Genomic DNA, 12,427 nt, shown 5'->3' on the forward strand with positions numbered 1-12,427 from the left:
CAGGAAAAAGCCAGTCAATGTTACCATATGAGGAAAATAGAGTTTGCGGTTTAAGGGTAAGTACTCGACTGGCAGAGTTGAGGTTCTGGGCATAGACTCAGGGGTCCCCCAGGGTAAGGTAGGTAAAGTTGGTTCACCCTCAGCGGCTCTAGGGTGGCCGGGTGCAGAGAGAGTTAGGCCCAATGTTATCCTATGAGGGATAGGGGGGCCTTGGTTGGTGGCTGCTGACTGGCAAGCCACGCGGCTGTGGGAGCTGAGCTCCTGGTCACTTACTCAGGGCAAGTGGGGAAGTGGGTAGGTGTAGAGTTTTCACGGCCAGGGCCACCCGGGCGGCTGGATGCAGAGGGCTTTTGAGCCTTCGGGCGCTCAATTGATTTCGACGGGAAATCTCCGGTTTGACCCTTTCCAATTTGATAAAGCATGATCATAGTCCAGTGTTACGTTGTGCATTTGGTGGTGCGGCAGCTGCGGCACTGAACCCTTTGCCAAAGAGGTCCTGTGCCATCTCTTCTCTTCTGTCGATTAGTTTTGGCATGTTTCTGGGATGCGCAGGTGTGTGCTGGTTGGTCCAATAAGTCAAAATGGAAGAAGGCGAGCAACGGCGAGTGTTGCAAAGTAGAATATGGTGGCGTACAGTGCAGATGTGCAGAGTGGATTGGTGTAGAGTGCAATGGAGTAGAGTGCATTGGTTTTGAATGCAGTGGCATAGAGTGCAGTGGCGTAGAGTGCAGTGATGTAGAGTGCAGAGGCGTAGAATAGAGTGGCATTGAGTGGAGTGGCACAGGGTAGATTGTAGTGGCGTAGAGTGGAGTGGCGTTGAGTGGAATAGAGCAGAGTAGAATAGAGTGGTGTAGAGTGCAGTGTCATAGAGTAGAGCGTCGCAGAGTTCAGTGTTGTAGAGTGCAGTAGTGCACGGTAGATTAGAGTGGTTTAAAGTGTATTGGTGTAGAGTGGAGAGATATAGAGTGTATTGGCGTACATGCATTGGGGTAGAGTACAGAAGAGCAGCATAGAGTAGAGTGGTGCAGAGTAGAGTGCAGTGGTGAAGAGTAGAGTTGTGTAGAGTTTAGTGGTGGCAGAGAGTGCTATGTTGTAGAGGACTCTGCTTTTAATTTATAATTTGCTATTTTGTGAATAGTGCACAGAGGAATACCTCGAGGTACAGTATTAACTCCTTGTTTTTAGATTGAAGAAAAAGTTCAGTGGCAATTTTCTCATTTATGCATGCCAACACACTAGGTTCTGGTAGCAAAAAGCACCGATTTTTTAAAGCAAAAAGTTGCTTTATTTTAGCATTATGCTGCCTAAAACTGCGACCTCTTCAGACTTCAATGTGAAAAATAAAATCCCCAAATTTGTTTTTACTAAATCTCCCTCCTCCTGCTTCCAAATATTGGCAGGAATGCTTGGTACTTAGTTAATGATTGCTGTCTCCTTAAAGGCAGTGAATCACACAAATACACACACACTTTGTGTGCCACAGGGTGATTGCGCAGATCAGTATGAGAGCATCATGTACACACGAAAATCAGAGGCAGCGTCATATGCGAAGCCCAACCTATTTATGTCCTCCTGCCATTCCAAAGGTGATATTCCGTTTGTCTGTCTATAAATCACATGGAACTGTCATCAGAAATAACGCTATAATTATGATTATTGTAGCAAAACACACAGCTGATCTATTTAATTAGTCCGCCCAGAAGGTGGAATTGAACCACTCTGTCGCTAAACAGCTACAGGTTTGAAGCCTGCACCCCAAACCACTGGGGTTCATCCGGGCAGATACAGATGTTAGGTAGAGACTTATATATAACCCAAAAATACAGCACACTTTATTAATAGGGTAAGGTATATGATGATTTGTAATCCATTTTCTTCACCCCTATCTCTGAGATAGCACGTCAATTTGTTTGAATATCTTTACTGCTTGAAGCCAGACTTTCAGGAGATAATCTTCAATTTATGCAAATTAAAACAAGGGTTTCTGGGTAAATGAGACCCGTCTGCTTCCTGCTTTTCTAACGTGATCAAAGCAAAGCCACGAGGAAGACAACTTGCAACAGAAACGAGCAGCCGATGCAACACTTGAATAAGCACATCATGAGTTAATCAAGCTCAGGCAAAGGAAGTAGAAATGAAACAGTGAAAACGCTGCTCGCGTTCTCTCCCTCACAACATGCACAGTCCATTCTAGGTCTACGTTTTGGAAGCGGCCGTGTGTAATTTGAAAGAGCCACGTTGTATTACGAGCATCTTAATTTGGCAGCTCAGTTTATTTTTCCGTATTTTATTTTTACACAATATTGCTTTTCTCATAATTTGTTACTTGCTAAGCGTCAGGTGGAACCGAACTGGGAAATCGGATGCAGGGCAGAGCAACTCGGGGATTTGTTAATATGCCAGTGAGCCCGTGAAACGGTGGGCGGGACGCCAAGAGAATGACGTTTGACGTGGGGGGTACTAACTGTCAGACAGTTGAATGACAATACACGGGCCATTTCCGTTTTAAACAAATTGCATTCTATGAAAGATTTCACGGTGTCTACTTTTCGACATTTTGTATCTTTTATTGGATTATATAAAGCTGAAAAGGCAAGTGATGGAAACAATACAACCATGTTTAGGCTGAATCCGCCACTGTAAATTTAAAGTACCAAAAAAATTTGACTTTGCTAGTCCTTCCTCTATGTTACCGGTCACGCGGCTGTCATGAACTTCCAGCATTTAAAAGACAATCATAGGCAAGCATTGGCATAGCCAATAGGTCTCGCCTTTTGGACCTTATGTGTTTAGCCAGAGCTTTTGACTATGTTGTAGAGCATTGTGGCTGCTGTGCATTATGTTGAAAAGTTATAATTGTCTGCCTGTCGCCTATGCGTAGTCTCTCCAGTTCCCTTTGGAAATTGGTGGTACCTTCGCCTAAAGGGATTTCTGATTGTGCTGTGCTGGAGGTGGTACTTTCGCTTGATGCCAGAGAGATACTACTGGCTGATTTGGTTTCTAGACTTTCTTCCCTGCACCTTTTTCTATCCTTGTTGCTGATGGGATTATCATATTTTTTAGCAAACGTGTAAATCCCGCCATCCTGCTAATCACGGTCATCCCTCTTGCTCTTTCTCATTTTTTGTCTCTGAGGTATTGTTAGTGCTCCTCTATGACCTTATCAATGATGGCATAATTTTTTTCCACTAAATCCTGACAATCCATTGATTCTATCTGTTTCTCTGTGTGTGAGACAGTGGCTCTGTATATACTGTTCCTTAATAGGTACAGGGTGTACAGAGTCCACAGTCCCCCAGGGGCTGAGAGAGGTTAAAGTTAGGTATAACCTTACTCTCTAAAGTGGTAGCTTGGTCGAGCAGTAAGGCAGTACCAGAGGACAGTGTAAAGCATTTGTTGTACACACTCAGTCAGCAAATGGTCTCACACACTCAATAACTGAACTCTAGGCCAATAGTTTATATAAAACATATATGCTTGTTTTATTTTAGAACCAACAATTGGAATTAAAATATACTTTCTCAGAATGAGATGTTGAATATAAATACTTTTGCAATGAGCAATTGATTTTTGTAAACAGTTACAAGTGGTTGCAATAGGCAACACTATTTCAAACACAACAGTGCATTGAGTTCAATGGAATTTTCATGTTATTTGTCACAGATTACTTTTCGGATTACTTTTGGAATTCCAGGACTGGATCCCAGATTCAGTCCTGGGTCAGTACTTTGAATCAAGTGATACAAGTCGAATTAATTGCAGTGATGATTTTTAAGTAATATGTAGCTATTTCAAAAGTTGACACTTCGAAAATATTTCCTTGAAAACATTCAATGATTCTCTATGGCAAGAAAGTCAAATTGCAGGTATAGTACTTTCTAGTTACTTTTGTAATCCAGTACTGGATGCCTGGACTCAGTACTGGGATCTTTATCCAAAACAGGTAAGTAATTACGTTTGAAGATATTATACGATTTTTGAAGAATATTTAAAGATTGAAGAAATCGACACTTTGAAGAAATTTCACAGAAAAACAGTCAATGGTTTCCTATGGAAGAAAATTGAGTTAAGGGTAAGTGCAGTTGTAAGTATTTTTCAGAGTCAGTGCTGGGTACCAAGATCCAGCACAGGGAGCTCACCTAAGAGAAGGTGAGTAATTTCGTTTTCGTTACTCGGCTGATTTTTAGTGAATATTTTAAGATTTGAAAAATCCACACTTAGAAGAAATTTCAGGAAAAAGCCAGTCAATGTTACCATATGAGGAAAATAGAGTTTGCGGTTTAAGGGTAAGTACTCGACTGGCAGAGTTGAGGTTCTGGGCATAGACTCAGGGGTCCCCCAGGGTAAGGTAGGTAAAGTTGGTTCACCCTCAGCGGCTCTAGGGCGGCCGGGTGCAGAGAGAGTTAGGCCCAATGTTATCCTATGAGGGATAGGGGGGGCCTTGGTTGGTGGCTGCTGACTGGCAAGCCACGCGGCTGTGGGAGCTGAGCTCCTGGTCACTTACTCAGGGCAAGTGGGGAAGTGGGTAGGTGTAGAGTTTTCACTGCCAGGGCCACCCGGGCGGCTGGATGCAGAGGGCTTTTGAGCCTTCGGGCGCTCAATTGATTTCGACGGGAAATCTCCGGTTTGACCCTTTCCAATTTGATAAAGCATGATCATAGTCCAGTGTTACGTTGTGCATTTGGTGGTGCGGCAGCTGCCGCACTGAACCCTTTGCCAAAGAGGTCCTGTGCCATCTCTTCTCTTCTGTCGATTAGTTTTGGCATGTTTCTGGGATGCGCAGGTGTGTGCTGGTTGGTCCAATAAGTCAAAATGGAAGAAGGCGAGCAACGGCGAGTGTTGCAAAGTAGAATATGGTGGCGTACAGTGCAGATGTGCAGAGTGGATTGGTGTAGAGTGCAATGGAGTAGAGTGCATTGGTTTTGAATGCAGTGGCATAGAGTGCAGTGGCGTAGAGTGCAGTGATGTAGAGTGCAGAGGCGTAGAATAGAGTGGCATTGAGTGGAGTGGCACAGGGTAGATTGTAGTGGCGTAGAGTGGAGTGGCGTTGAGTGGAATAGAGCAGAGTAGAATAGAGTGGTGTAGAGTGCAGTGTCATAGAGTAGAGCGTCGCAGAGTTCAGTGTTGTAGAGTGCAGTAGTGCACGGTAGATTAGAGTGGTTTAAAGTGTATTGGTGTAGAGTGGAGAGATATAGAGTGTATTGGCGTACATGCATTGGGGTAGAGTACAGAAGAGCAGCATAGAGTAGAGTGGTGCAGAGTAGAGTGCAGTGGTGAAGAGTAGAGTTGTGTAGAGTTTAGTGGTGGCAGAGAGTGCTATGTTGTAGAGGACTCTGCTTTTAATTTATAATTTTCTATTTTGTGAATAGTGCACAGAGGAATACCTCGAGGTACAGTATTAACTCCTTGTTTTTAGATTGAAGAAAAAGTTCAGTGGCAATTTTCTCATTTATGCATGCCAACACACTAGGTTCTGGTAGCAAAAAGCACCGATTTTTTAAAGCAAAAAGTTGCTTTATTTTAGCATTATGCTGCCTAAAACTGCGACCTCTTCAGACTTCAATGTGAAAAATAAAATCCCCAAATTTGTTTTTACTAAATCTCCCTCCTCCTGCTTCCAAATATTGGCAGGAATGCTTGGTACTTAGTTAATGATTGCTGTCTCCTTAAAGGCAGTGAATCACACAAATACACACACACTTTGTGTGCCACAGGGTGATTGCGCAGATCAGTATGAGAGCATCATGTACACACGAAAATCAGAGGCAGCGTCATATGCGAAGCCCAACCTATTTATGTCCTCCTGCCATTCCAAAGGTGATATTCCGTTTGTCTGTCTATAAATCACATGGAACTGTCATCAGAAATAACGCTATAATTATGATTATTGTAGCAAAACACACAGCTGATCTATTTAATTAGTCCGCCCAGAAGGTGGAATTGAACCACTCTGTCGCTAAACAGCTACAGGTTTGAAGCCTGCACCCCAGACCACTGGGGTTCATCCGGGCAGATACAGATGTTAGGTAGAGACTTATATATAACCCAAAAATACAGCACACTTTATTAATAGGGTAAGGTATATGATGATTTGTAATCCATTTTCTTCACCCCTATCTCTGAGATAGCACGTCAATTTGTTTGAATATCTTTACTGCTTGAAGCCAGACTTTCAGGAGATAATCTTCAATTTATGCAAATTAAAACAAGGGTTTCTGGGTAAATGAGACCCGTCTGCTTCCTGCTTTTCTAACGTGATCAAAGCAAAGCCACGAGGAAGACAACTTGCAACAGAAACGAGCAGCCGATGCAACACTTGAATAAGCACATCATGAGTTAATCAAGCTCAGGCAAAGGAAGTAGAAATGAAACAGTGAAAACGCTGCTCGCGTTCTCTCCCTCACAACATGCACAGTCCATTCTAGGTCTACGTTTTGGAAGCGGCCGTGTGTAATTTGAAAGAGCCACGTTGTATTACGAGCATCTTAATTTGGCAGCTCAGTTTATTTTTCCGTATTTTATTTTTACACAATATTGCTTTTCTCATAATTTGTTACTTGCTAAGCGTCAGGTGGAACCGAACTGGGAAATCGGATGCAGGGCAGAGCAACTCGGGGATTTGTTAATATGCCAGTGAGCCTGTGAAACGGTGGGCGGGACGCCGAGAGAATGACGTTTGACGTGGGGGGTACTAACTGTCAGACAGTTGAATGACAATACACGGGCCATTTCCGTTTTAAACAAATTGCATTCTATGAAAGATTTCACGGTGTCTACTTTTCGACATTTTGTATCTTTTATTGGAATATATAAAGCTGAAAAGGCAAGTGATGGAAACAATACAACCATGTTTAGGCTGAATCCGCCACTGTAAAATTAAAGTACCAAAAAAATTTGACTTTGCTAGTCCTTCCTCTATGTTACCGGTCACGCGAATGTCATCAACTTCCAGCGTTTAAAAGACAATCATAGGCAAGCATTGGCATAGCCAATAGGTCTCGCCTTTTGGACCTTATGTGTTTAGCCAGAGCTTTTGACTATGTTGTAGAGCATTGTGGCTGCTGTGCATTATGTTGAAAAGTTATAATTGTCTGCCTGTCGCCTATGCGTAGTCTCTCCAGTTCCCTTTGGAAGTTGGTGGTACCTTCGCCTAAAGGGATTTCTGATTGTGCTGTGCTGGAGGTGGTACTTTCGCTTGATGCCAGAGAGATACTACTGGCTGATTTGGTTTCTAGACTTTCTTCCCTGCACCTTTTTCTATCCTTGTTGCTGATGGGCTTATCATACTTTTTAGCAAACGTGTAAATCCCGCCATCCTGCTAATCACGGTCATCCCTCTTGCTCTTTCTCATTTTTTGTCTCTGAGGTATTGTTAGTGCTCCTCTATGACCTTATCAATGATGGCATAATTTTTTTCCACTAAATCCTGACAATCCATTGATTCTATCTGTTTCTCTGTGTGTGAGAAAGTGGCTCTGTATATACTGTTCCTTAATAGGTACAGGGTGTACAGAGTCCACAGTCCCCCAGGGGCTGAGAGAGGTTAAAGTTAGGTATAACCTTACTCTCTAAAGTGGTAGCTTGGTCGAGCAGTAAGGCAGTACCAGAGGACAGTGTAAAGCATTTGTTGTACACACTCAGTCATCAAATGGTCTCACACACTCAATAACTGAACTCTAGGCCAATAGTTTATATAAAACATATCTGCTTGTTTTATTTTCGAACCAACAATTGGAATTAAAATATACTTTCTCAGAATGAGATGTTGAATATAAATACTTTTGCAATGAGCAATTGATTTTTGTAAACAGTTACAAGTGGTTGCAATAGGCAACACTATTTCAAACACAACAGTGCATTGAGTTCAATGGAATTTTCATGTTATTTGTCACAGATTACTTTTCGGATTACTTTTGGAATTCCAGGACTGGATCCCAGATTCAGTCCTGGGTCAGTACTTTGAATCAAGTGATACAAGTCGAATTAATTGCAGTGATGATTTTTAAGTAATATGTAGTTATTTCAAAAGTTGACACTTCGAAAATATTTCCTTGAAAACATTCAATGATTCTCTATGGCAAGAAATTCAAATTGCAGGTATAGTACTTTCTAGTTACTTTTGTAATCCAGTACTGGGTGCCTGGACTCAGTACTGGGATCTTTATCCAAAACAGGTAAGTAATTACGTTTGAAGATATTATACGATTTTTGAAGAATATTTAAAGATTGAAGAAATCGACACTTTGAAGAAATTTCACAGAAAAACAGTCAATGGTTTCCTACGGAAGAAAATTGAGTTAAGGGTAAGTGCAGTTGTAAGTATTTTTCAGAGTCAGTGCTGGGTACCAAGATCCAGCACAGGGAGCTCACCTAAGAGAAGGTGAGTAATTTCGTTTTCGTTACTCGGCTGATTTTTAGTGAATATTTTAAGATTTGAAAAATCCACACTTAGAAGAAATTTCAGGAAAAAGCCAGTCAATGTTACCATATGAGGAAAATAGAGTTTGCGGTTTAAGGGTAAGTACTCGACTGGCAGAGTTGAGGTTCTGGGCATAGACTCAGGGGTCCCCCAGGGTAAGGTAGGTAAAGTTGGTTCACCCTCAGCGGCTCTAGGGCGGCCGGGTGCAGAGAGAGTTAGGCCCAATGTTATCCTATGAGGGATAGGGGGGCCTTGGTTGGTGGCTGCTGACTGGCAAGCCACGCGGCTGTGGGAGCTGAGCTCCTGGTCACTTACTCAGGGCAAGTGGGGAAGTGGGTAGGTGTAGAGTTTTCACGGCCAGGGCCACCCGGGCGGCTGGATGCAGAGGGCTTTTGAGCCTTCGGGCGCTCAATTGATTTCGACGGGAAATCTCCGGTTTGACCCTTTCCAATTTGATAAAGCATGATCATAGTCCAGTGTTACGTTGTGCATTTGGTGGTGCGGCAGCTGCCGCACTGAACCCTTTGCCAAAGAGGTCCTGTGCCATCTCTTCTCTTCTGTCGATTAGTTTTGGCATGTTTCTGGGATGCGCAGGTGTGTGCTGGTTGGTCCAATAAGTCAAAATGGAAGAAGGCGAGCAACAGCGAGTGTTGCAAAGTAGAATATGGTGGCGTACAGTGCAGATGTGCAGAGTGGATTGGTGTAGAGTGCAATGGAGTAGAGTGCATTGGTTTTGAATGCAGTGGCATAGAGTGCAGTGGCGTAGAGTGCAGTGATGTAGAGTGCAGAGGCGTAGAATAGAGTGGCATTGAGTGGAGTGGCACAGGGTAGATTGTAGTGGCGTAGAGTGGAGTGGCGTTGAGTGGAATAGAGCAGAGTAGAATAGAGTGGTGTAGAGTGCAGTGTCATAGAGTAGAGCGTCGCAGAGTTCAGTGTTGTAGAGTGCAGTAGTGCACGGTAGATTAGAGTGGTTTAAAGTGTATTGGTGTAGAGTGGAGAGATATAGAGTGTATTGGCGTACATGCATCGGGGTAGAGTACAGAAGAGCAGCATAGAGTAGAGTGGTGCAGAGTAGAGTGCAGTGGTGAAGAGTAGAGTTGTGTAGAGTTTAGTGGTGGCAGAGAGTGCTATGTTGTAGAGGACTCTGCTTTTAATTTATAATTTGCTATTTTGTGAATAGTGCACAGAGGAATACCTCGAGGTACAGTATTAACTCCTTGTTTTTAGATTGAAGAAAAAGTTCAGTGGCAATTTTCTCATTTATGCATTCCAACACACTAGGTTCTGGTAGCAAAAAGCACCGATTTTTTAAAGCAAAAAGTTGCTTTATTTTAGCATTATGCTGCCTAAAACTGCGACCTCTTCAGACTTCAATGTGAAAAATAAAATCCCCAAATTTGTTTTTACTAAATCTCCCTCCTCCTGCTTCCAAATATTGGCAGGAATGCTTGGTACTTAGTTAATGATTGCTGTCTCCTTAAAGGCAGTGAATCACACAAATACACACACACTTTGTGTGCCAAAGGGTGATTGCGCAGATCAGTATGAGAGCATCATGTACACACGAAAATCAGAGGCAGCGTCATATGCGAAGCCCAACCTATTTATGTCCTCCTGCCATTCCAACGGTGATATTCCGTTTGTCTGTCTATAAATCACATGGAACTGTCATCAGAAATAACGCTATAATTATGATTATTGTAGCAAAACACACAGCTGATCTATTTAATTAGTCCGCCCAGAAGGTGGAATTGAACCACTCTGTCGCTAAACAGCTACAGGTTTGAAGCCTGCACCCCAGACCACTGGGGTTCATCCGGGCAGATACAGTTGTTAGGTAGAGACTTATATATAACCCAAAAATACAGCACACTTTATTAATAGGGTAAGGTATATGATGATTTGTAATCCATTTTCTTCACCCCTATCTCTGAGATAGCACGTCAATTTGTTTGAATATCTTTACTGCTTGAAGCCAGACTTTCAGGAGATAATCTTCAATTTATGCAAATTAAAACAAGGGTTTCTGGGTAAATGAGACCCGTCTGCTTCCTGCTTTTCTAACGTGATCAAAGCAAAGCCACGAGGAAGACAACTTGCAACAGAAACGAGCAGCCGATGCAACACTTGAATAAGCACATCATGAGTTAATCAAGCTCAGGCAAAGGAAGTAGAAATGAAACAGTGAAAACGCTGCTCGCGTTCTCTCCCTCACAACATGCACAGTCCATTCTAGGTCTACGTTTTGGAAGCGGCCGTGTGTAATTTGAAAGAGCCACGTTGTATTACGAGCATCTTAATTTGGCAGCTCAGTTTATTTTTCCGTATTTTATTTTTACACAATATTGCTTTTCTCATAATTTGTTACTTGCTAAGCGTCAGGTGGAACCGAACTGGGAAATCGGATGCAGGGCAGAGCAACTCGGGGATTTGTTAATATGCCAGTGAGCCTGTGAAACGGTGGGCGGGACGCCGAGAGAATGACGTTTGACGTGGGGGGTACTAACTGTCAGACAGTTGAATGACAATACACGGGCCATTTCCGTTTTAAACAAATTGCATTCTATGAAAGATTTCACGGTGTCTACTTTTCGACATTTTGTATCTTTTATTGGAATATATAAAGCTGAAAAGGCAAGTGATGGAAACAATACAACCATGTTTAGGCTGAATCCGCCACTGTAAAATTAAAGTACCAAAAAAATTTGACTTTGCTAGTCCTTCCTCTATGTTACCGGTCACGCGGCTGTCATCAACTTCCAGCGTTTAAAAGACAATCATAGGCAAGCATTGGCATAGCCAATAGGTCTCGCCTTTTGGACCTTATGTGTTTAGCCAGAGCTTTTGACTATGTTGTAGAGCATTGTGGCTGCTGTGCATTATGTTGAAAAGTTATAATTGTCTGCCTGTCGCCTATGCGTAGTCTCTCCAGTTCCCTTTGGAAATTGGTGGTACCTTCGCCTAAAGGGATTTCTGATTGTGCTGTGCTGGAGGTGGTACTTTCGCTTGATGCCAGAGAGATACTACTGGCTGATTTGGTTTCTAGACTTTCTTCCCTGCACCTTTTTCTATCCTTGTTGCTGATGGGCTTATCATACTTTTTAGCAAACGTGTAAATCCCGCCATCCTGCTAATCACGGTCATCCCTCTTGCTCTTTCTCATTTTTTGTCTCTGAGGTATTGTTAGTGCTCCTCTATGACCTTATCAATGATGGCATAATTTTTTTCCGCTAAATCCTGACAATCCATTGATTCTATCTGTTTCTCTGTGTGTGAGAAAGTGGCTCTGTATATACTGTTCCTTAATAGGTACAGGGTGTACAGAGTCCACAGTCCCCCAGGGGCTGAGAGAGGTTAAAGTTAGGTATAACCTTACTCTCTAAAGTGGTAGCTTGGTCGAGCAGTAAGGCAGTACCAGAGGACAGTGTAAAGCATTTGTTGTACACACTCAGTCAGCAAATGGTCTCACACACTCAATAACTGAACTCTAGGCCAATAGTTTATATAAAACATATCTGCTTGTTTTATTTTCGAACCAACAATTGGAATTAAAATATACTTTCTCAGAATGAGATGTTGAATATAAATACTTTTGCAATGAGCAATTGATTTTTGTAAACAGTTACAAGTGGTTGCAATAGGCAACACTATTTCAAACACAACAGTGCATTGAGTTCAATGGAATTTTCATGTTATTTGTCACAGATTACTTTTCGGATTACTTTTGGAATTCCAGGACTGGATCCCAGATTCAATCCTGGGTCAGTACTTTGAATCAAGTGATACAAGTCGAATTAATTGCAGTGATGATTTTTAAGTAATATGTAGCTATTTCAAAAGTTGACACTTCGAAAATATTTCCTTGAAAACATTCAATGATTCTCTATGGCAAGAAATTCAAATTGCAGGTATAGTACTTTCTAGTTACTTTTGTAATCCAGTACTGGGTGCCTGGACTCAGTACTGGGATCTTTATCCAAAACAGGTAAGTAATTACGTTTGAAGATA

The 12,427-nt window shown here is 42.3% G+C and overlaps 3 non-coding genes across 3 annotated transcripts; all 3 read right to left on the reverse strand.

The window, feature by feature from the left end:
- Nucleotides 1-1,693: 1,693 nt before the first annotated feature.
- On the reverse strand, nt 1,694-1,780 carry TRNASTOP-UCA (transfer RNA opal suppressor (anticodon UCA)). The gene has a single exon. It is a non-coding gene; the product is annotated as a tRNA-Sec (tRNA).
- A 4,144-nt stretch (nt 1,781-5,924) lies between these two features.
- On the reverse strand, nt 5,925-6,011 carry TRNASTOP-UCA (transfer RNA opal suppressor (anticodon UCA)). The gene has a single exon. It is a non-coding gene; the product is annotated as a tRNA-Sec (tRNA).
- A 4,143-nt stretch (nt 6,012-10,154) lies between these two features.
- TRNASTOP-UCA (transfer RNA opal suppressor (anticodon UCA)) lies at nt 10,155-10,241 on the reverse strand. The gene has a single exon. It is a non-coding gene; the product is annotated as a tRNA-Sec (tRNA).
- Nucleotides 10,242-12,427: the final 2,186 nt, after the last annotated feature.

The sequence above is a fragment of the Triturus cristatus genome, chromosome 4_1 (assembly GCF_964204655.1).
Source record: "Triturus cristatus chromosome 4_1, aTriCri1.1, whole genome shotgun sequence".
Taxonomy (NCBI): Eukaryota; Metazoa; Chordata; class Amphibia; order Caudata; family Salamandridae; genus Triturus; species Triturus cristatus.